The 22,354-nt window shown below is 39.1% G+C and overlaps 1 protein-coding gene and 1 pseudogene across 5 annotated transcripts in view; one reads left to right on the plus strand and one right to left on the minus strand.

Annotated features, from left to right (window-relative positions):
* Nucleotides 1-22,354, plus strand: part of ARHGAP10 (Rho GTPase activating protein 10) — a 321,446-nt gene that overhangs the window by 235,320 nt on the left and 63,772 nt on the right. The window lies entirely within an intron of this gene.
* LOC132692861 (L-lactate dehydrogenase B chain-like) lies at nucleotides 12,925-13,942 on the minus strand (annotated as a pseudogene).

Here is a 22,354-nt window from a genome sequence, read left to right on the forward strand (position 1 = left end):
ATCAACTTGGCTTGTTTTGTATATTGAGAGTAGAGTTTATTTATATTTTATTTAGGAAAGGCTCTGCCTTTTTTAAGGTACTTGTTTTTCTTTCCCTAACTCAGCAATGAGTAGAAGTGGAGACATTTTTTTCTCCAGGAAAGCCTTCAAACCCTTGATTTCTCTCGAATGTCATTTCTGTTGAGATGGAAATGGTGGACATGACCGCTAAGAGGATTAGTCATCGTTTTCAAAATTTAATGAAGGAATTCGGTCATTTGTGCTTAATGTGCTAATAAGCTCACAGAGTAAGCTGTAGTTACTGATGGATTGATGTGGAAGGGTCTTCGGAATGATCATTGTTTCTTGTGTGTACTCCTTCTATTCTACAATTTCTGCAGGATGGTGTTACCTGCCATGCCCAGGGCCACAAACACCTGCAGCTGAACTTTTTTGGAAGTCCTCTGGGCTTTATCCAAATTCTGTGTAGCTTAAAAGAAAACTCTTTCACTTGACTTTATTATTCAGATGAATCCAAACTATTGTAAATGGCTTCTCAGTTTCCATTGTTTTCCATTCTTGGCAGGTTTCCTGCTCATCACTATAGGTTAGTGGTTCCTAACCAGTTTTTATGTTTCATAGGTCTGTGAGAATTTTATGAAAGACAACAATCTCATTGAAAAAATACAAATGCATATGGACCATTTACATACAATTTGAGGGTATACACTAATACTGAATTCTCTAAGAGACCTCAACTGGGAACCCTGGCTTGCTGAAATGAACTTGGATGATACTGAAATAACTTAATAAAAATATGTGGCCCATTTTTACGATGCGGGAGTGCGGGAAGTAGCGAAGTTTAGCAACTTACAGGTTTCTGCATGTGATAGTGTGTTACCTTTTACTTATGGCTTTACCAGTAGTATTTATTGTCCACTTATTATCTAAAACAGATATCTCAAACACATGTTTTAAGATATCAAAGACAGAGCTCAAAAATCTTACAATATAAACTAAAAATAAGTTAAAGGAAAAAGACAAAAAAATAAACAAACAAAAAACACTTTGGTATCAGTCAAATTGAGGAAAAGGCCAGGGATCAGCAAATGATGTTTTTAAAAATTGGCATGGGCCATATCTGTTTTACTCCTAACTCAACCTTCCACAGACATGATACGGAACAGATGCATATGTAATCCTCAGAATCCCGTTTGGGAGGGAGGTGGAGAAGATGGTTTGGGCAGCTTTGGGTAAAACTTGCAACTTCCACAAAGGTAGAAGTTCCTCCTGACCATCCTAGCCTCCCACCAGAGAAAGGAGACTAGGTGGGGTGTGACTTCCTCTCATAGACACTGCAGGGTCAGTGATCTCTGGCAGTAGACAGAAAATCAGAAAGAAAACCTCAGAATCAAAACTAAATTTTAAAAAAGAGCTTAGAAAAAGATGGGAAGAATGAACCCTGAGAGTAGGGAGGGGAATCCCATTTCCCACCCTGATAACTTGTAACATGAACATCTAGAAGTCATGTCTCTTACCTGGTCCAGCTTCTGCCTAGTAAATGGTGGGAAGTGGTGATAAAGTGGCCGGCTAGGACAGAGACTTCTGGCAGGGGCTGAAGGGCCCGGGGCCTCCCCTGGAGTTTGTATAGCCCAGGCAGAGGGAGTGAACACAGGCACAGGCGTTTTGGCAAAACCACAGAGATGAAGTGAGAGAGCAGGTTGCTTATAGCCCTGGCTGTGTCCTTGTCCTCCCCATCCTTATTGGTTATGGACTCAAAATGTTGAAGCCCTAACCCCAATGTGACCTTATTTGGGGATGGGGTCTTTAAAAAGGGAACCGAGGTTAAATGAGGTGATACGGATGTGTCCCTCATCCAATTGGACTGTTATAAGAAGAAGAAAAGGCACCAGGGATGCACATGCACAGAGGAAAGACCGTGTGATGACACGGCAAGAAGGCAGCAATCTGCAAGCCAAAGAGAGAGGCCTCAGGAGCAACAATCGTTGCTGGCACCTTGGTCTTGGATTCCCAGCCTCCAGAGCTGTGAGAACACACATTTCTGTTGTTGGAGCCGCCCGGTCTGTGGTGTTCTGTTGTGGCAGCCCAAGCTGATGAACACACCATTCTCCAGCGACAGAACACTGGGCAGGCAAAGCTGCAGTGTGTAGAAGAAGAAAACAGACGTCCACAACATGGGAAGAGATTCAAGGACGTGTCACCCGTGGTGTCATGGTGTGAATAAAGTGTTGACAAAGCTGCCCATTTAAAACACTAGTATGGTTGAAATGAAACAACCAAAAATATCCAGCATGTAGTCAATGAGCCTATATTGCAGAAGGAGAGGAGAAAATGTGAACTATAATTGAAAAATCTAAGAACTACTGGTCTAAGGAAGACAAGAAAGGAACTCACTAAAATTTATCTGTATAGAAGAATTATTTATTTATTTTTAATTTTTTTTTAACGTGTATTTATTTTTGAGACAGAGAGAGACAGAGCATGAATGGGGGAGGGACAGAGAGAGGGAGACACAGAATCTGAAACAGGCTCCAGGCTCTGAGCTGCCAGCACAGAGCCCAACGCGGGACTTGAACTCACAGACCGTGAGATCATGACCTGAGCCAAAGTCGGCCGCTCAACCGACTGAGCCACCCAGGCACCCCAGAAGAATTAAATATTTAATGAAATGGGAGTTAAAAAAAATAAAATGATGAAGGAGGGGTTTTAAAGATACTTGCTGAGCTAAGGAAACAGACTGACACATGTACAACGTTTTAAAATGAACAAATTAAAAATACCAAAATAGAATAAATTAAAAAACAAATTACCCTCCTTAATGGAACAGTCACATTCAATGAAAGGAGAGACACAAGTCAAAGAAACAGACACACAGGGCAAGAATGACCCATCAGAAGTCATCACAGGAGTACAGAATGAATGCAAGGAACAGAAATAATTTTGATGATAAAACAGAGCTTTTTTCTGAATCAGAGTGAGACCATAATCTGATCAAAATGTTCGCTGAATTTCAGAAAACATTAATCTGAATAGTAAGTCCTTCAGAATGATCCGTGTAGAGACAAACTGATTCAGTTATTAGATTTTAAGGAAAAATAAAAAACACTGGGAGGATACATCTGGTTGCCAAATATTTTCCTACAGCAACTCAGAAGACAATAAAAGCAGTGTTTATAGGTCTTGAGTATCTATTTTTGGCTACAAAGAAAAATCCCAAATTTCAAAAGGCAGAAATAACACAGACCATCTTTTTTCCCCCCCGATCGGTAATATTCTAAATCTAGAAATTAGAAGCCAAAAAAAAAAAAAAAAAGAGTCCTTGGTCATCTGGAAGTTTAAAGACTTTCATGATTCATGGGTGAAAGTGGAAATAAAAAAGTTGTAGAATACCTAGAAAAATATTATGAAAACAAGCTTATCAAAACTTAAAGGATAGTGCAAAAATTATGTTCTAAGGGAAATGTATACACTTAAATAACTGCATAACCAAGCCAGAAAGAATGAAATAAGTTAAATTTCCACCCACCTACATCCCCAGAAATTTGAAGAAAATATGAAAGTTGAAATTAATTAGGAAAGAAAAAAGTGGTTTTTATAAAACCTCTTGCATTTTTGGTAGATTGGGGAGCATAAAATAAAACAGATTTTCTTGGCTAAGCTAGTCAAGAAAAACAGGGGTGGGAGAGAAGGCTCACATACATAAAAAGAAACATGTGAAAATAACCATAGATGCACAGTGCACAGAATTTTGAAAATCTGAATAAAATTAGTGTACTAATAAACAGAAAACGTTCAAAGAACTGCCATCCCCTGCTCCCCCCCCCCCCCAAAAAAAAGCACCAGGCAGAGATATTTTCACAGGTGAATTTTAAAGTTGGAAGAAACCATTTAATAGGTAAATCAGTTAGTATTTAAACTGGTCCACACTATAGCAGAGGAAAGTTTCAACTTCTTTTTATGATGCTGGTGGGGCACTAATGCCAAAGCCTGTCAGAGATAAAGTTGTAGATCAATTTTACTTATGCATATTGTGCAGAGACCTTAAATAATACATCATCAAGTAACAGCAGTATTTTAACGGGATAATATTTCAGTCTAAGTTGAATTCACCCCTGAAATACAAGGGTGGTTCAATATTAGGAAATACATTAATATAATAATATGCCATATTAATAAGTCTAAGGAGAAAATCTTACAGCAGATGCCTAAAAGCTGAGGCTTTTACATTATTCCTAACGTAATACTTTAGTAAAGCAGAAATTGTGGATGCTTCCTTAAAATGATTTAAAATGTATATTTTAACCCTTAAGTTCATATTCTATTTAATTATTGAAATACTTAAAAGGTTGATGAAATCATGACATGACTCACTGTTACTATTGTCCTAGAAGTATGATATAAGAAAAGCAAGAAACAAAACAGAGCTAGTTTGAAAACTAGAAGGGGGAGAGTTTGCATTATTTACAGATGCTTGTACACGTGGATAGCCCCAGAGAGCAGATTGAAGAGCTCTTAGGTACACTAAAATGATTCATTGGGATGAAGGATTAAAAGTAATTACCAAATCGATAGCTTCCTTATATACCGCAGGGCATCAGAAAATACAGCGGGAGAACAGGCGTGATTATCAGTGTTATCCGAAAAGATGAATTACCTGAACGTAAGCCTAAATCAAGAAAAGATAAATCACTGGCGTGTGAGCCTAAATGAAGAGATGAAGAGCACCTATGTGAAGAAAGTTATAAAGTTCCACCCATGGGACTTTCCCAGATGAGGGAAGTCCCTAGGAGGAGGGGGAAACAAGTGTGTGTGAACTGGAACAGACTTTGTGAGACTGTTCGCAGTGTCCCGCAAGGTGTAGAATGCACCCCTGTCGTGAAGGCCATCTCTCTAGTACAAAGTACTCTGCAGATACTGTCAAAATTTTGCAAAAATGTAGAGCGTGTTTGCTGCCATTGACGTCTACTGTATCTCTCAGTGCAAAAATCAGACAGCCTTGCGGCGCCTGGGTGGCTCAGTTGGTTAAGCGTCTGAGTTCAGCTCAGGTTATGATCTCATGGTTCATGGGTTCAAACTCCATGTGTGGCTCTGTGCTGACAGTGTAGAGCCTGGAGCTGGCTTCGGATTCTGTGTCTCCCTCTCTCTCTCTCTGCCCCTCCTCTCCTTGTGCTCGCTCTCTCTTTCTCAAAAATAAATAAATACACAATAAAAAAAATCACAGCCTTCAGTGGCAGGCGAGAGGGTTAATCCTCTCACACAAATTATGTGATGGCTATAAGAAGAAACGTTCAGCAGCTTGTTAAAAAGAAGACTCACAAACATGGATACCTATCTTGGTGGACACATCCTAAGGTGGCCCAGTCATCTAGGCCCTTGGGTGCCTGTGGGACCCATGGCTTGATTCTAACCAGTAGAATCTAAGGTGATGGATGTTTTCCCCATGATTGTTTTGTTATGTAAAACTCCCTGGGACCAGACTGGAAGCAGAGGTTCTCACTGGCCTGGAAGAAGCAAATAGGCATGTTATGAACTGCTTTTGGAGAGGAAACTGTGGGGGCCTCCATCTCATATTCACCAGAAAGTCAGAACGTTCAGTTGTACAGCTGCAAGGAAATGAGTTCTGCTAACAACCCAAATGAGGTCGGAAGCAGATTTATCCCCAGTCCAGCCTCCGTAATACAGGCTGGCTGATCCTTTGATTACAACCCTGTGAGCTGAAGACCGGGGCAGAGGACCCAGTGAAGATGTGCCTAGACTCCTGACACACGGAAACTAGGAGATAAACGATAGCTTTCTTATGCCCATCAAGAATCAGAAAACACAGTAATGGTAAACGTGTTGTTTTTAGGCTTTGGGTTTATGGGAATTTGTTACACAGCAATAGTAAATGAGCACACAAAACTGAATGAGAGCTAAAACACTGGCATACTGGCTCACTCTGAATTAAATTTAAAAAATCTCCTACTACTTACCCAACTTTTCTTTCATACCTTCATATCTTAAACTCTAGTCATCCTGGCCTCCTTGACATTCCTGGAATACGCAAGGTACATTTCTCCCCCAGGGCCTTTGCACTTAATTATTTCCAATGTCCAGAACATTGCAGGTCCCGTAAAAAGCATTCAGTTAACAGTTGAATAATTCAAAAAATTGAGACATGGAACTGTATCTCTATTATGATCCTTTGTGTATTAAAATACGTACCTAGAAATTGTGTGTGTGTGTGTATGCGCATGCATAGGCATAGGCAACTTTTAAAATTTCCTTAGAAGAAATCAAAGAAACTATTGACAGTGATTAATTACCTTGGAAGGGACTCAGTATTTTTCCAGTATTCTGTGTGTCAGTATCCTCATCAACAGTGTTATTAGGATAAGGCTCATTTATAGTTTTCTTCTTTGACTTAAAAAAAGCCAACTATCACATACTTAAATTTACATTACAGAATAAACACTCTAGTTCTCTATCTCAGAGTATAAAAATATCTGTCAGTTTGACTAATTTTTTGGATGAAACTGGAAATTGCTGAAGAAATCAGGCTTCAGTTTGAAGAAAACTTAACAATGAGTCTGAATTCTTTTTTGAGTTTGAGCCCCTTACATTCTTTGATGTCTTTCCTTTCTGATGAATGAAGCCCTTGTATGGCTGTCTTGTCCTTAGATGACAAAAACTTGAAGCAGTAGTGAGAGAAATATTTATATATATGATCTGTTGAGCACATTTACTACGAAGTGGTTATATTTTGAAGTCACTTTGGGAACGGTTATTTTGCTCATATCCAGACTATCATCTGCTTGTACATGATATCAGATGAAGAAATGAAATAAATGTGTCTCTTTGTGACAGAGTAAATAAAGATGGCCACAAACTCTTCTATACTCCTTCCATAGAGATAAGAGAATCTGTCTCCTTAAATCTTGGTGGACCCTGTGTTGCTTTGGTCATTAGACTGTGACAGGAGTCACTCTTGACTATAGTTTGACGAGCTGACCGCTTCCATTTCCTTCCTCTTGGGATGCTCTTTTTGGGGGAAGGCAGCCGCTGTAGAGAAGTCCAGCTACCCTGAGAGTGCCAAGCTGTGAGGAAGCCCATGCTTATCATGTAGGGAGGCTGTGTAGGAGGGAGGAAGAGATATGCACAGCCAGACTTAGTTTTTCCAGTCTTCTCATCCCAGGCATAGGATGTGTGGAAAAACAGCGTGGTCATCCCAGACTATAGCGGACAAAAGTGAGGAACCCAAATGACAACCAAAACTAGGGTTTCAGACATGTGTCCCCAGTCACTGTCCCAGCCACGCCCAGCCATTTGACTGACCTTGGCTTAGGCTGATCCTTCCTGCTGTGCCATGTCCAAATACCTGAGCCAGAAAATTGTGAGCGTAATAAAATGGTGGTGGTTTGAGACCAGTGAGTTTTGGAGAGGTCTATTACATAGCAGTCAATGGAAGGAATATCCCATTATTTCACTGAACATGAATTTTGGTTTAGTGAATTCTGTGTCCCTATTGACTTCCAGAGGGGGGGTGTTTTAGGTAGAAAAGGAAATATTTTTAAAGGTTATGTATTTAATGTTTGTTTGTTTGTTTAGAGGGAGGTGGAGAATCCCAAGCAGGCTCCATGCTCCACACAGAGCCCTATGTGGGGCTTAAACCCATGACCATGAGACTATGACCTAAGCCGAAATCAAGAGTCAGATGCTTAACCTACTGAGCCACCAAAGTGCCCCTAAAGGTTATATATTTAAAGAGCAACACGTTATCTGCATCTTTTCATACGATAAAAATTCTAAAAATGAAAATACAGAGCACAATCAGGTAATTAGTTCTCATATTATTTTCCCCAGTTTTAGAGCTTTAGCCAGTTGGCTGAGGTTTCTGCCTCCCTGCGCTCCCCCTGCTCATTCTTCCCCAACACAGACTTTACTTATCCCTGGGACTCTGGCCTCTTTTGGAGCAGTATTCAGTATTACTGCTATAGTACCTATCTAGTTTTTTCGTTCTGTTTTGTTGACGTATTTTTGCATACTAGGAAATAGGAAAATAAGGTTAAAATACCTATTGGTGTGCTGTGGTTCTTAGGAAACTTCAAGGGGGCCAATCATCATGCTCTTCAGCAAACATCTCTATCCATGTCCGTGGAACTGTAAGATCACTGTTTCAGGGGTCAAAGAAGGATGACTTTATTTGCAATGAGTGTATTTATGAAATGGTAACAGTTCACAAATTTTTGTCACGTATTTATTAATATCTGACACATTCTTCTTTTGGAAAGGGAAAACCAGAATAGAGGGGATGGTAAAAGGAGATTACTCCCTAAATAGTCAGGGCCACCCCTTTGTCATGTTAACCGTGCATCTTGGGTATAATCAGAACCCACAGTATGCCTGACTTGAAGCAGAAACTAAGGGAGCTCATGTCTCAGCATGGTACACTGTGTATTTATCAGGGGTTGGGGAGAGGTTACTCTGTCCTGCAGGGAAGGGTGACAGGTCAGTTTGACAGAGCTTGTTTCTGTATTGTGGAGTCAGTCACTTGGCTCACGTAGCTTGGTGAGTGAGACAGGCTTTGGGGGATGGGCATATATTTTCTTATTCATAGATTCATGGGTCAACTATTCAAGCCCTGCATGTAGTGTCGGAGCCTCTTTTGGAATGCTCCTAGTCTTACCTTGTAAAACTTTGGTGACGTGGAACTCATTCTCTCCCAAATTAACTGCCCAAGAGTTGTGTAACTTCACACAGTTCAGAGGTTTTTTCCCCTTATATTCAGTTGACATATGTCTTCTTACATTCTTAACCCATTAGCCCTGGTTTTCATCTCTGGGCCCAGTACAAGGTGAATATCTCTTTCACATGATGGTTTTTTAGAATCGGATAATTGGCAAGTTGCATGACTTTGCTTTGAATTTCCCACTTTCCTGGTCACATTGTGCTGTGGTTTATACTAAGAAATACATATTTAGTCTTCATCCACAGTTCCTGGCTCCCAGTTCCCAGAACCCTTGGAATTTCCTGAGCCAGAAGAGCAATGGGAGCATCTTTGTGATATTTGATCTCTTGTCTTCAGTTCCTGAATTGCTTCAGGTGAAAGGGATGTCTTGTTATTCATGAAAAGCTTTCTCTACTAGGACTGGATTTATGTAACCAAGGTGCCTTTTGAAAAGTACGTAAGGATGGGGGGTTGGTTGCCAGAGAACCAACAGTGAATAGAGGATTGAAACTTTCAGTCCTACCCCTGGTTTGGCTGGCAGATGAGAGGCTGGAGGTCAAATCAGTTGCTGGTGGCTGGTGATTTAATCAGTGGTGCCTGTGTAATGAAGTCTTCATAATGAACCCCAAAGCAGAGGGTTTCCAAGTGCTTCCAGTTTGGGGAACCAGAAGGGTTCCCACATTCCATGGTGCTGGATCCCAGACTCTATGAGGACAGAAACTTTCTTCATGTGGCACCTCACCCTATGTGTCTCTTCATCTGGATGTTGATTTATATCCTTTAATATCCTTTGTAATAAACCAGTTATCTAGTGATTAAACCGGTTTACTGAGTTCTGTGAACTGCTCTAGCAAATAAATTGAATCCAAGGAGTGGGTCATGAGAACCTCTGATTTATAGCCAGTCAGAAGCCCATGTAACAATCTGGTCTTACAGTTGGTATCTGAAGCAGAGGGGGGTGGGGATGAGAGGGTTGAGGGACAGTCTTGTGGGACTAAGCCCTTAACCTGTGGGATCTGATGCCATCTCTGGCTGGATATTGTCAGAATTGAGTTGAGTTGCCCTAATGTGGTCTGGTCAGTAAGGCGTGCAGTTGGGATCAACATCTTCCTCGTTCTAGGTGTAGGATGTGTTAATTCTACTTGAGATGTTCTCAGTTTGCCAGTCATGACATGTGTGTCCTCACTCTGGCCTTCCTGTACACATTGACTTTACTCACCACTGTGGCTGAGGCATATGTTCTCATACTATACTTGTGTGGCTGCTTTTTATGCAGGTTCAAGAACTTCCCAGATAGTTTTTTCTTTTGAATCCTGTATTGCTGGTCTGTTTGTTTCCAACCTGCTGAAAAATGCCTGGGCATACTTCTTGCACAGGAAATTGTTCAGTATCTCTCCAGTTTTGTGTCCTGTATGAAGACAACAAATACTGAGTTAGAGCTCTGAGGCATAACACTAGAAGTATTTCTCTAGATTTATAGTGGTGGATCTCAACTCCCAGGGGACATTTGGCGATGTGTGGAAACATTTTTGATTGTTAGAACTGAGTGGTGTTGGTATGGGTATCTACTGGGTAGAGGCCAGAGGTACTGCTAACCATGCATAGGATGGTGCCTCCAACAAGAATTAGACCCAAAATGTCAAGGGTGCTGAGGTTGAGAAGTCCTCGTCCAGATTAATGTGGTTGTCGGAAACAGTGTCTGGTGAATATGATATTTTTAATTTTGCTAATCAGACTTATTACATTAGCACATAAGACAGTGATTCTCAAAGGGTCAACCGGGGGTCCCCTGAGGCCCTTTTTGGGGTCTCTGCGGTCAGAGCTCTTTTTATGATGATTGCCTTTTCCACTCATTCTTTTACAGAGTGGAGTGGAGTAGAGTGGAGTTTTCCAGAGGTGACGTGACATCTAATACGGAAACAGATTGAATGCAATAGCAGATATGAGAATCTAGCTGCCTTTTTTTTTTACATCTGACATTAAAGAGAGTTTTGGGGCATGTGGGTGGCTCAGTCAGTTAAGCATCTGACTCTTGATTTTGGCTCAGGTCATGATGTCACGGTTCGTGAGTTCACAGTTTGTCTGGCTCTGTGCTGACAGCATGGAGACTGTTTAGGATTCTCTCTCCCTCTCTCTCTCTAAATAAAGAAATAAACTTTAAAAAAGAGATTTTCCAAATGGAAAACAATACAATTTCTCTTACTAAATTATTTTCTATTAGAAACGTTATTTTTTCATAAAACATTTTAATATGTAATTGGCATATTATTTTAATCAACTAATAATGCATGTAAAAATTAAAAGAATTTTTTTAATGTTTAGTTTTGAGAGACAGAGAAAAAATGAGAATGAATGGGGGAGGGGCAGCGAGAGAGGGAGACAACAGAATCTGAAGCAGGCTCCAGGCTCTGAGCTGTTAGCACAGATTCCAACGTGGAATCCATGAACTGTGAGATCATGACCTGAGCTGAGGTTGGACACTTAACCAACTGAGCCACCCAGGTGCCCCTAAAATTTCTCATAAATTTTATTTTTTATTTCTAATACTAAGAATGTCAATAGACATAAAAAGTTCTTTGGGATCCTAGTAATTTTTGTAGTATAAAGAGATCCTGAGATGATGAATTTTAAGAACTTCTGACTAGGTGACATTTCTTCATTGTATATGCAAGGATATTATATCGAGTGACAGTTTTAAAGACCTTGTTAGAATCTAAATATACAGAGTGTTTATGTTTCCCAACCTGAATAGAGATTAATTGGCAGATTCCTAGTTAACCTGTGGTAATTTCTAGTTATCCCTTGTCTGCTTCTCCAAGTGATCACCATTCCTTTAGTAGTAAATCTGAGTGCACTTTGGGATCTCCATTTGTCAGAAGGATTTCCTCTGCTTCAGTTCCTTTGCTTCATTCATGGATAGTATGTTTTTGTTTTGTTGTGGAGTTAAGATTAAATTTTTGAAAATATCTTTGGCCTTGTGAGAAGGCTTTCCTTTCAGGACCTCAAATGATGGAAGCATACATTACTTTATGTGGAATATTTTGAAGTCTCCTTTCATGAAACCTAAGTCTGGTATTCAGATAAGGGACAGTGCTATTCCTTGGAGAGAATGTGTGGCTCACCTCCTGAACTTTTTAAAATTTTTGAAATTCTATTTCATATGGTTAACCAATTCAAAATGTCATAGATGTCTGCGATTTGGTGTTGGTCATATGGATATGTTTTTTAGATACATTTCCCTTTGCTCTTTCATTCTACCATGAAGGTAGAGGGAGATAAAGACCTGCCCAGATGAAGTGTAGGAGGATATTTGTGATTGAAGGGTGCATTGACTTATGGGAGTGATGGTGTTTGAGATGCTAGACATCATGTGGTCTGGTGCAACCAGACCGCATTTAGCTGGATCAGGAAACAGGCCTATAATGGTGTTGCTTTCCCAAGGTCATGTTATATTTAATAGCAAGGAACATTATCACTTAACTTTATGACCTTGTGGCCCTTTACTAGTAATATGATTGTACACAAGTTATTTAATCTCTTTAGGCATCTCTGTTTCCTCATCTATATCATTGAAATAAAAATAGCAACTTTGTAGGGTTATTGATATTAATTTACATAATAGCCTTTCTTTTGAAAAATTTCAGATCCACAGAAAGGTTGCAACATGATGCAATAAACATTTGTATTTCCTGTCCCCATACAGTGTAATTACATTATTATTATTATTATTATTATTATTATTATTATTGCTGTTGAACCATTTGAGATGAAGTTTGATTTCTTTATGACCCCTTTCATTTCTAAAAACTTCAGTATGTGTCTTCCAAAAACAAGGAAAAATTCAGGAAGTTTGAAACTGACACTGTATTGTTATTTAATGTATTGTGACACTAAGGGTGACCCACAGTCCAACACATTGACACTAGCTGGGAATTTGTTAGAAATGAGAATTTGGGGCCCTACTCCAGGCCTGCTGAATCAGAATATGCACTTATTTATTTAATGTTTTATTTATTTAGAAGCACACTATGATAATTAATTTTATTTGCTCAAGGGTTCATATTGCAAGCACCAAACAAAGCATGGGCTTCGATTCTGTGAGCCCAGATTCACATATTTAGGAGGATAAAAGCAAACTGTGATCCCTATATATGGATGAAAAAACTAAAGGCTCACCGTACATCATGTTGTAGTTTAAAATTTTTAGAATCCAGAAGTCACAGGTCTTTTAGGTCTTTCTGGATGTCCCACAAAGTATCTGCACTTTTCTTGAGCTGAGCAGCCTCATCATCCTTCACCTTCTGGTTGATAACACTGGTTAATCCCTGAGTGTTCAGGATGCATGGAAGGCTCAGGAAGACTTCATTCTCAATGCCATACAGTCCCTTCACCATTGACACTGGATGAATCCTGGATAGATTTTTCAACATGGATTCAATAAGATCAGCCACACTTAGTCCCGCAACCCAGTTGGTATATCCTTTTAGCTTGATGACTTTGTAGGCACTTTCAGTCACCATCTTATGCACTTCCTTCCAGTTTTCACTGTCATTGGCTATTCCCATTTCTGGATTCAGTTCCTGGAGAGAAACATCTGCCACATTCACTCCCTCCACACAGCCACACTTGAGTTACCATGTTCTCCCAAAATCCATCCATGGCAGTTACTGGGATGAGTGCCAAGTTTTTTAGCCATAAGATAGTGAAATCTGGCAGAATCCAGATTATACCCACTTCCAATCACACAGCACTTGGGCAGTCCACTTAACTTCCAGGTAACGTGTAAGAATATTCACTGGGTTGGAGACCACAATTATGATACAATCAGGCCTGCACTTGACTATCTGAAGAATAATGAATTTGAAGACATTAACATTCCTCTGCACCAGGTTGAGCTGGCTCTGCCCCTCCTTCTGGCGGACTCCTGCAGTTACCACCACAACCTTAGAATTGGCTGTGACAGAGTATTCTTTATCTGCCACAATTTTAGTGTCTCAAGAAATCAGCTCCCATGTTGCAGACCCTTCGTTTGTCCTTTGCATTTATCTTCCAAAACATCCAAGGGCAAGTTCACCAGCCAGAGACTTTCCTAGAATGCTGATGACACGTGCCATACCAACTTGTCCAACACCCACTTGAGTGATCATATTGTTTGGGATGGTTGCCTCTTCTTCTGCGACTGGTGCAATCAGTTTTTCCTTATGAATTGCCATTGTGCCCATAGAGAAATGGCTGTTAAAGAGCCATGCGAAGAAGACAGTGTCAGCTGCCCAGAATCTGTATTTAACAAGACCCCTGATTTGTATGTGTATGAATATTTGAGAAGCACTGGACTGAGCAATCCATATTCATACTTAATTAGTTGTTACATGATAGCTTTTTTTTTTTTCTTTTTAAGTAATCTCTGGGTCCAGCATGGGGCTTGAACTCATGATCCTGAGATCAAAAGTCACATGCTTTACCAACTGAGCCAGCTAGGTGCCCCCAGGATACCTTTTGTGGAAATATTTTCGTCCATGCAGGATCCAGTCCAGTGTATTGAATTGTGTTTAATAATTGGCATGTCTCCTTAGTTTCCTTTAATTTAGAATATTTCCTCAGTCTCTGTCTTTCATGATACTAGTACTTTTGAAGAGTATAGACCAGTTGTTTTGTTTTGATTTTAAAATTTTAATTCTATATAGTTAACATACAGTGTTCTCTTAGTTTTGGTGTACAATATAGCAATACAGCATTTCTACATATTAGTCAGAATTCATCATGGTAAGTGTATTCTTTAATCCCTGTCACCTATTTTACTTATCCGCCAACCACCTGCCCTCTGGTAACCATTAGTTAGTTCTGTCTATAGTTCAGAGTCTGTTTTTTGGTTTGTCTCTATTTTGTTGTTGTTGTTGTTGTTCATTTGTTGCTTAAATTCCACATACGAGTGAAATCCTATAGTATTTGTCTTTTTCTGACTTATTTCACTTAGCATTATACCCTCTCGATCCATCCATGTTCTTTTTTATGGCTGAATAATACTCCATTTTGTATATATATACACCACCTCTTTATTCATTCATCTACTGATGGACACTTGGGCTGCTGCTGTAATTTGGCTGCTATATATAATGCTGCAGTCAACATAGGGGTGCATAAACTTTTTCAAATTAGTGTTTTTGTATTCTTTGGGCAAATACCCCAGTAATGGGATTACTGGATCATATGGTAGCTCTATTTTTAGCTTTTTTATAAACCTTCTTACTGTTTTCCACAGTGGCTGCACCAGTTTGCATTCCTACCAGGATACATATTTAGAAAAATAATGCTATTGCCAGTGTCAGAGAAATTACTGCCTGTGCTCCCTTCTAGGATTTTTATGTTTTCATGTCTCACATTTAGATCTTTATTTTGAGTTTGTTTCTGTGTATGGTATAAGAAAGTGGTCCAGTTTCATTCTTTTGCATGTAATTGTCCAGTTTTCCCAACACTATGTGTTGAAGAACCTTTTTCCCATTGCATATTGCCTCTTTTGTTGAAGATTAATTGTCTGTATAATCATGTGAGTATTTCTGGGCTCTCTATCTGTTCCATTGATCTATGTGCCTAGGTTTGTGGCAGTACCATAATGTTTTGATCACTACAGCTCTGTAGTATATCTTGATATCTGGGATTGCCACACTTCCAGTTTTGTTCTCCCTTTTCAAGATTGCTTTGGCTATTTGGAGTCTTTTTTGGGTTCCATACAAATTTCAGGATTATTCTAGTTGTGTGAAAAATGCTGTTGATATTTTGATACAGATTGCATTAAATGTGTAAATTGCTTTGGATAATACAGAAGTTTAAAAAATATTTGGTCTTCCAATCCACAAACATGGATATTTTTTCCATTTGTGTTGTCTTCAATTTCTTTCATCAATGTTTTGTAGTTTTCAGAGTGCAGGTCTTTCACCTCCTTGGTTGGATTTTATCCCTAAGTATTTTATAATTTTTGGTGTAATTCTAAATGAGATTGTTTTCCTAATTTCTCCTTTTGGTGCTTCATTATTAGTGTATAAAAATGCAGTGGATGGATTTCTGTGTATTGATTTTGTATTCTGTGACTTTACTGAATTCATTTATCAGTTATAGTAGTTTTTTGGTGGAGTCTTTTGGGTTTTCTGTATATAGTATATCATTTGCAAGTAGTGAAAATTTTCATCCTTTCTTACTAATTTGGATGCCTGTTATTTCTTTTTGTTGTCTGGTTGGTGTGGCTAGAATTTCCAGTGCTATCTTGAATAAAAATAGTAGGGGTGGACATCCTTGTCTTGTTCCCAGTCTTAGGGGAAAAGCTCTCAGTTTTTCACCATTGAGGATGATGTTAGCGGTGGGTTTTTCATATGTGGCCTTTATTCTGAGGTATGTTCCCTCTAAACCAATTTTTTTTTGTAAAGGATTTTATCATGAATGGATGTTGTCCTTTGCCAAATGCTTTTTCTGCATGTATGGAAATGATGCTATGGTTTTTATCCTTTATCTTGTTGATGTATTATGTGGATTGATTTGTGAATATTGAAGTACACTTGCATCCTAGATATAAATCCCACTTGATCGTGGTGATTGATTGTGTGTATGTGTGTGTATGTGTGTGTGAATGATTTTTTAAAATGTATTGTTGGATTTGGTTTACTAATATTTTGTTGAGGATTTTTGCATCTGTGTTCATCAGAGATATTGGTCTGTAGTTCTCTTTTTTTGGTAGTGTCTTTATCTGGTTTTAGGATCGTGGTAATGCTGGCCTCATAGAAAGAATTTGGAAGATTTCCTCCTTCTATTTTTTGGAATAATTTGAGAACAATAGGCATTAACTTTTATTTAAATGTTTGATGGCATTCACCTGTGAAGGTATCTGGTTCTGGACTTTTATTTGTTGGAAGTTTTGTTTTGTTTTGTTTTGTTTTTTACTGTTTATTTACTTATTTTTGAGAGAATTCTCACAAGCAGGGGAGGGAGGGGCAGAGAGAGAGAGAATCCACGCAGGCTATGTGCTGTCAGTACAGAGCCTGATGTGGGGCTTGAACTCATGAACTGTGAGGTCATGACCTGAGCTAAAATCAAGAGTCAGACCCTTAGCTGACTGAGCCACCCAGGTGCCCCTTGTTGGAAGTTTTTTGATTACTGATTCAGTTTCATTTCTGGTAATTTGTATTCAGTCTGTTCAAATTTTCTTCTTCCTGATTTAGTTTTGGGATGCTATATGTTTCTAGGAATTTGTCCACTTCTTCTAGGTTGTTCAATTTGTTGGCATATCATTTTTCATAATATTCTTTTATAATCCTTTGTATTTCTGAGTGTCAGGTTTTTATTTCTCCTCTTTCATTTCTGATTTTGTTTATTTGAATTCTCTCTCTCTGTTTCTTTTTATGAATCTAGCGAAAGGTTTATCAGTTGTGTTGATCTTTTCAAAGAACCAGCTTCTGGTTTCATTGATCTGTTCTATTTTTTTTTTTTTTTTTTTAGTTTTTATTTTGTTTATTTTTGCTCTAGTCTTTATTACTTCCTTCCTACTGTTGGTTTGCGGTTTTGTTTGTTATTCTTTTTCTAGTTCCTTTAAGTGTAAGATTAGGTTGTTTGAGATTTTTCTTGCTTCTTGAGGTAGGCCTGTATTGCTACAAACCTCCCTCTTTAACAGCTTTTGCTGTATTCCAAAGATGTTGGAGTGTTGTGTTTTCATTTTCATTTGTCTCCATGTATTATTTGATTTCCTCTTTGATTTCTTGGTTGACTTACTCATTGTTTAGTAGCATGTTATTTAACCTCCATGTGGTTTTTTTTTCTAAATTTTTTCTTGTGGTTTATTTCTAGTTTCATAGCATTGTGATCAGAAAAGATGCATAGTCTAAGTTCAGTCTTTGTGACTTTGTTGATATTTGTTTTGTGGCCTAATATGTGATCTGATCTGTAGAATGGTCCATGTGCATTTGAAAAGAATGTGTATTCTGCTACTTTAGGACTGAATATTCTGAATATATCTGTTAGATACATGGGGTCCAATGTGTTGTTCAAAGATACTGTTTCCTTGTTGATTTTCTGTCTGGTCTATCTATCCATTCATGTAAATGAGGTGTAAAGTCCCTACTACTATTGTATTACTATTTATTATTTCCTTTATCTTTGTTATTAGCTGCTTTATAAACTTGGGTGCTCCCATTTTGAGTGCATAAATATTTACAATTGTTACATCTTGTTGGATTGTTCCCTTTATGTTATATAGTGTCCTTTTTTGTCCCTTGTTACAGTATTTGTTTTAAAGGCTCTTTTGTCCAATATAAGTATTGCTATCTCAGCATTCTTTTCCACCTCCATTTGCATGATAAATGCTTTTCCATCCCTTCACTTTCAATCTGCCTGTGTTGTTAGGTCTGAAATGTCATAGGCAGTATGTAGATGGGTCTTGCTTTTTTGCTTATTCTATCACTCTATGTCTTTTGATTAGAACATTTAGTCCATTTACATTCAAAGTAATTATTGATAGGTATTTGTAGCCATTTTGTCACTTGCTCAATGGTTGTTTTTATTGTTCTTCTCTGTTACTTTGTTCTCTTGCACTCTTTCATGGTTTGTTGATTTTCTTTAGTGATACATTTGGATTCCTTTGTCTTTAGTGTTTGTGTACCTATTACTGGTTTTTTATTTGTGGTTTTGATTAGGTTTGCATATAACATCTTGTGCATATAGCATTGTATATTAAGCATTCTATATTCTATATTAAGCATTCTATCTTGTGCATATAAGCATTCATGGTTGCTTAAGTTTGAACCCATTCTTCACTCTTCTTCCCCCGCCATGTTTTAGGTATATGGTGTCATACTTTGCATCCTTTTATTATGTGAATCCCTTGAATGAATTTTTGTGGATATATTTAATTTTACTGCTTTGTGCATCCTACTTTTCACACTCCTACTTAGGGTGTTTCCTTTCTACTCAAAGAGTCTCCTTGAACATTTCTTTTAGGGCTTGTTTAGTGGTCATAAATTCCTTTAAATTTTTTTTGCCTGGGAAACTCTCTATCCTTCTATTCTGAATGATAGCCTTTCTGGATACAGAATTCTTGGTTGCAAGTTTTTTTCCTTTTAGCACTTTGAATATATTATGGTACTCCCTTCTGACCTGAAGAATTCCTGCCGAAAAATCAGCTGATAGCCTTATTGGCTTTCCCTTGTATGTAACTGTTTCTTTTCTCTTGCTGCTTTAAAAATTCTCTCTTTATCAGCACTTTTTGCCATTTTAATTACTGTGTGTCTTGGTGTCAACCTCCTTGGGTTGATTTTGTTGGGGGGCTCTCTGTGCCTCCTGGATCTGGATTTCTGTTTCCTTCACCAGATTTGGGAATTTTTCAACTATTATTTCTTCAAATAAGTTTTCTGTCCCCCTTTACTTTCTTCTCTTTCCAGGGTCCCTATTATATGAATGCTATTAACCTTGATGTTGTCACTGAGTTCCCTTAGTCTATTTTCATTTTTTATCATTATTTTTCCTCTCTCCTGTTAGGTGGATTGCTTTCCATCACTCTGTCCTCCAGGTCGCTGATCTGTTCTTCTGCTTCCTCTAGTCTACTATTTATTCCCTATACTGTATTTTTTAATTTCAGTTATCAAGTTCTTCATCTCTGATTGGTTGTTTTATGTTTGTCTCTTTGTTGAGGGTTTCACTGAAGTCTTCTACTCTTTTCTCAAGTCCAGTGAGTATCTTTATTGCTATTACTTTAAACTCTCTATTGGACATTTTCCTTAGGTCTCCATTTTCCTTAGGTCTCTTGCTGTGATTTTCCTGTTCTTTCACTTGGAACATATTCCTTTGTGTCCTCATTTTGTCTAATTCTCTGTGTGTATTTAGTCAAGTCAGCTATGTCTACTGTTGTTGAAAGTAATGGCCTATGAATGAGAGGTCCTGTAGTGCCCTGAAATGCAATGTCTGCTATTCACCAGGACCTGGTGCTTCATGAGTGCATCCTATGTGTGTTGTTTGTGACCTACTATTGTGGCTGATTTGCCTTTGTTCAATACAGTCATCCCCGTTGTGGACAGGGTTTTGTACCTGTGTTGTTAGTGGGCCAGTCTGAGGCTGCCTTGGGCTTGAGTTGAATCAGCCCATGCACTTTCCAGAGATATAGTACCACCAAACTCCAGGGCACCTTCCCTGACTTGTCCCCTGTGAAGCTTTTGTTGGTGGACGTATCCTGCAGTTAGATGTAATGTCTGCCCCTAGCCCACTACTCAGGCCACAGTTAGAGTAGTGTATGTAGTAATCTTCCCCTCTCCCTGGGCAGGGGTCGCTTTGGAGTGGTGTTGGCCACTGTCAGGGCTGATTGCGCAGTGCCAGGCTTATATGGCACCACTTTGGATGGGCTCTGGCCCAGGGTTTATTGGAGGGGGCAGGGCTGCAGGATGATATGGGGGCAGGGTGTGCAATGGCAGCAAGGTCCACATTGGTGCACAGTGGGAGAAGGCCTGCAGCAGCTTGGGAAAATTCCTGCTGAGGCCAGCTGGGTTGTGGGGGAGTGTATCCACAGAAGTGCACTGGGCAGAGGTGCTTTTAGCAAGCTAGGTGGAGAATGTTGGCCCTGTGCTGGTTCCAGCAAGTGTTTGTATACCTGGACTAGGAAGCAGGGAGGGTATGCCAGTAGCTCTTTTGTTCTTGGAGATGTCTCCCAAAGATCTCTTCCCTCTGCAGCACTTGCTCTGAGATTAGTAAATACATTTCTTTCATGTATACGCCTGGTGTTCTTCAAAATGCTGCTTCTATGCTGTATCGCAGCAGGGCTGTTTGTTGTGCTAAGGCTGGGAACTCAGTTTCCTCACCCTCCAGCTCCCAGAACTGAGCCCACCAATTTTTAAAGTTCCAGATGCTAAGCCCCACCAATTGTAAGAACTTGTGAAGCCAGGCCCTTTCAAAGCCAAATGTTACAGGGATTCCTTTTCCCAGTGTGTGTTCCCCATGCCTGGGGTACCTTGTGTGGTGGGGTCTAGTCCTCTAACCTCTCCATGCCCATCATCTCTCTTCCTCTTGTGGACAGTCCTGTGGGTTCATTTGATTCCCGACCGTGTCTCTGCCTTTCCTACCCTTTTCAATGTGGCTTCTTCTCTACATTTAGCTGTGAAGTCTGTTCTGCCAGTCTTTGGGTCATTTTCTGGTTTATTTGCCCTCATGTCAGTCTTTTTGAGTTGAGTTGTCTGTGAGATGGGGTGGACTTAGGATCCTACTACTCCACCATCTTCCCTGGAAGTCTAGACCAGTTGTTTTATAAAATGATCTTTAATTTTAATCTTTCTTCATGGTTATATTCAGGTTATGTATTTTTGGGAGGTAAATGATCTTGATTATTCTAAGCAAACCAGCTGGGACATTTGAATGGCTATGGGCTGGGATCATCTGGAGGCTTTGTACTTACATCTGGTGCCTGGGTTAGGGTGACTCAGAGGCAAGGCTCTTCTGAGACGAGTGAGCAGAATCTCCTACACAAGCTTCTTCACATAGCTTGGGCTTCCTTACACAGCATGGCAGTCAAAGGGAGTGTTCTGTCCATGAGGGCAGACATGGTAGGACCTTTTATAATCTAGTATCTGCATTCCTCTAGCACATCACTAATGCATATGCTGTTGGTTGGCAAGGTCAGGAGCCTGCCCAGATTCAAGGGGAAGAGACATAGATGGAAGAGTGTCCATGAATTTGTGGTTGTATTTTAAAAATGCCAGAAGTAATGACTGCCAGATTTCTTAATTGTAAAAATAGCTTTTTTTTCCTCTTTGTCATTAATGGTGATCCATTAGGAGATAGCCTGAGAATATTTAAGAATCCTGTTCCACAGTAGACTTTTATCCTTTAGTGATAGTATTCATTGATGACTCCTCTACATTTATGATTTGGAATTTAAATTACATAAAAATCTTAAACATAATACACTCATCTCCGAGTAAATAAACGTATAATGATGACAGACAGTGTTGGATTCTTGAATAATCTTGTGACAAAGATAAGCTTGCACGACCCGATTTGACAAGTACTAAACATTTTATGCGGATATAAGTAACAAGCACTTGATTATTAGAATGTCAACAGAAATACACATGAAGAGGTTCAGTTCTCTGTATGTGGTTCTGTTGCTGTTTTATCCTATTCTTTCTTTCCAATCAAAGGAATGCACTTAAGGCATTTGTGTCAAAACTGGTGGTAAGAGAAGTGAGATCAATTGAGGCAGATCTTCTCCTTTGCACTTCAAACGTAGCTATAATAACTGAGAGTTAGCAAGTTCCAAACGGATGTGTAATTCAGAAATATAAGCATTAACCTTTTGAGCCTCACCTTTGAAGGTGCAAGAACTAGGTAAAGAGTATGCTTTTATCACATTTAAGTCTTATTCAAATGAATTGTGCAGTGCATATTGAAGGAGATGGTGTTAGTAGCCAGCATGTGTGACTTCCACAGAGATTTGAATTGGCAGGTGAAGGTCTAAACATTGAGCTGCTTGGAATATTCCTAAAATTACACATGAATAATTTCTAAATTGCTAATTAGAAACGTCTAATTAGGAGGTGAAATCTAACTGTATCCCAGTGTGTTTAGAAATTGAATCTTGCCCAAAACTTATTCCTAACAGATGTCTGTGCCAGAGGTCACCACCTC

This window comes from Panthera onca, chromosome B1 (assembly GCF_046562875.1).
Source record: "Panthera onca isolate mPanOnc1 chromosome B1, mPanOnc1 haplotype 2, whole genome shotgun sequence".
Classification (NCBI taxonomy): domain Eukaryota; kingdom Metazoa; phylum Chordata; class Mammalia; order Carnivora; family Felidae; genus Panthera; species Panthera onca.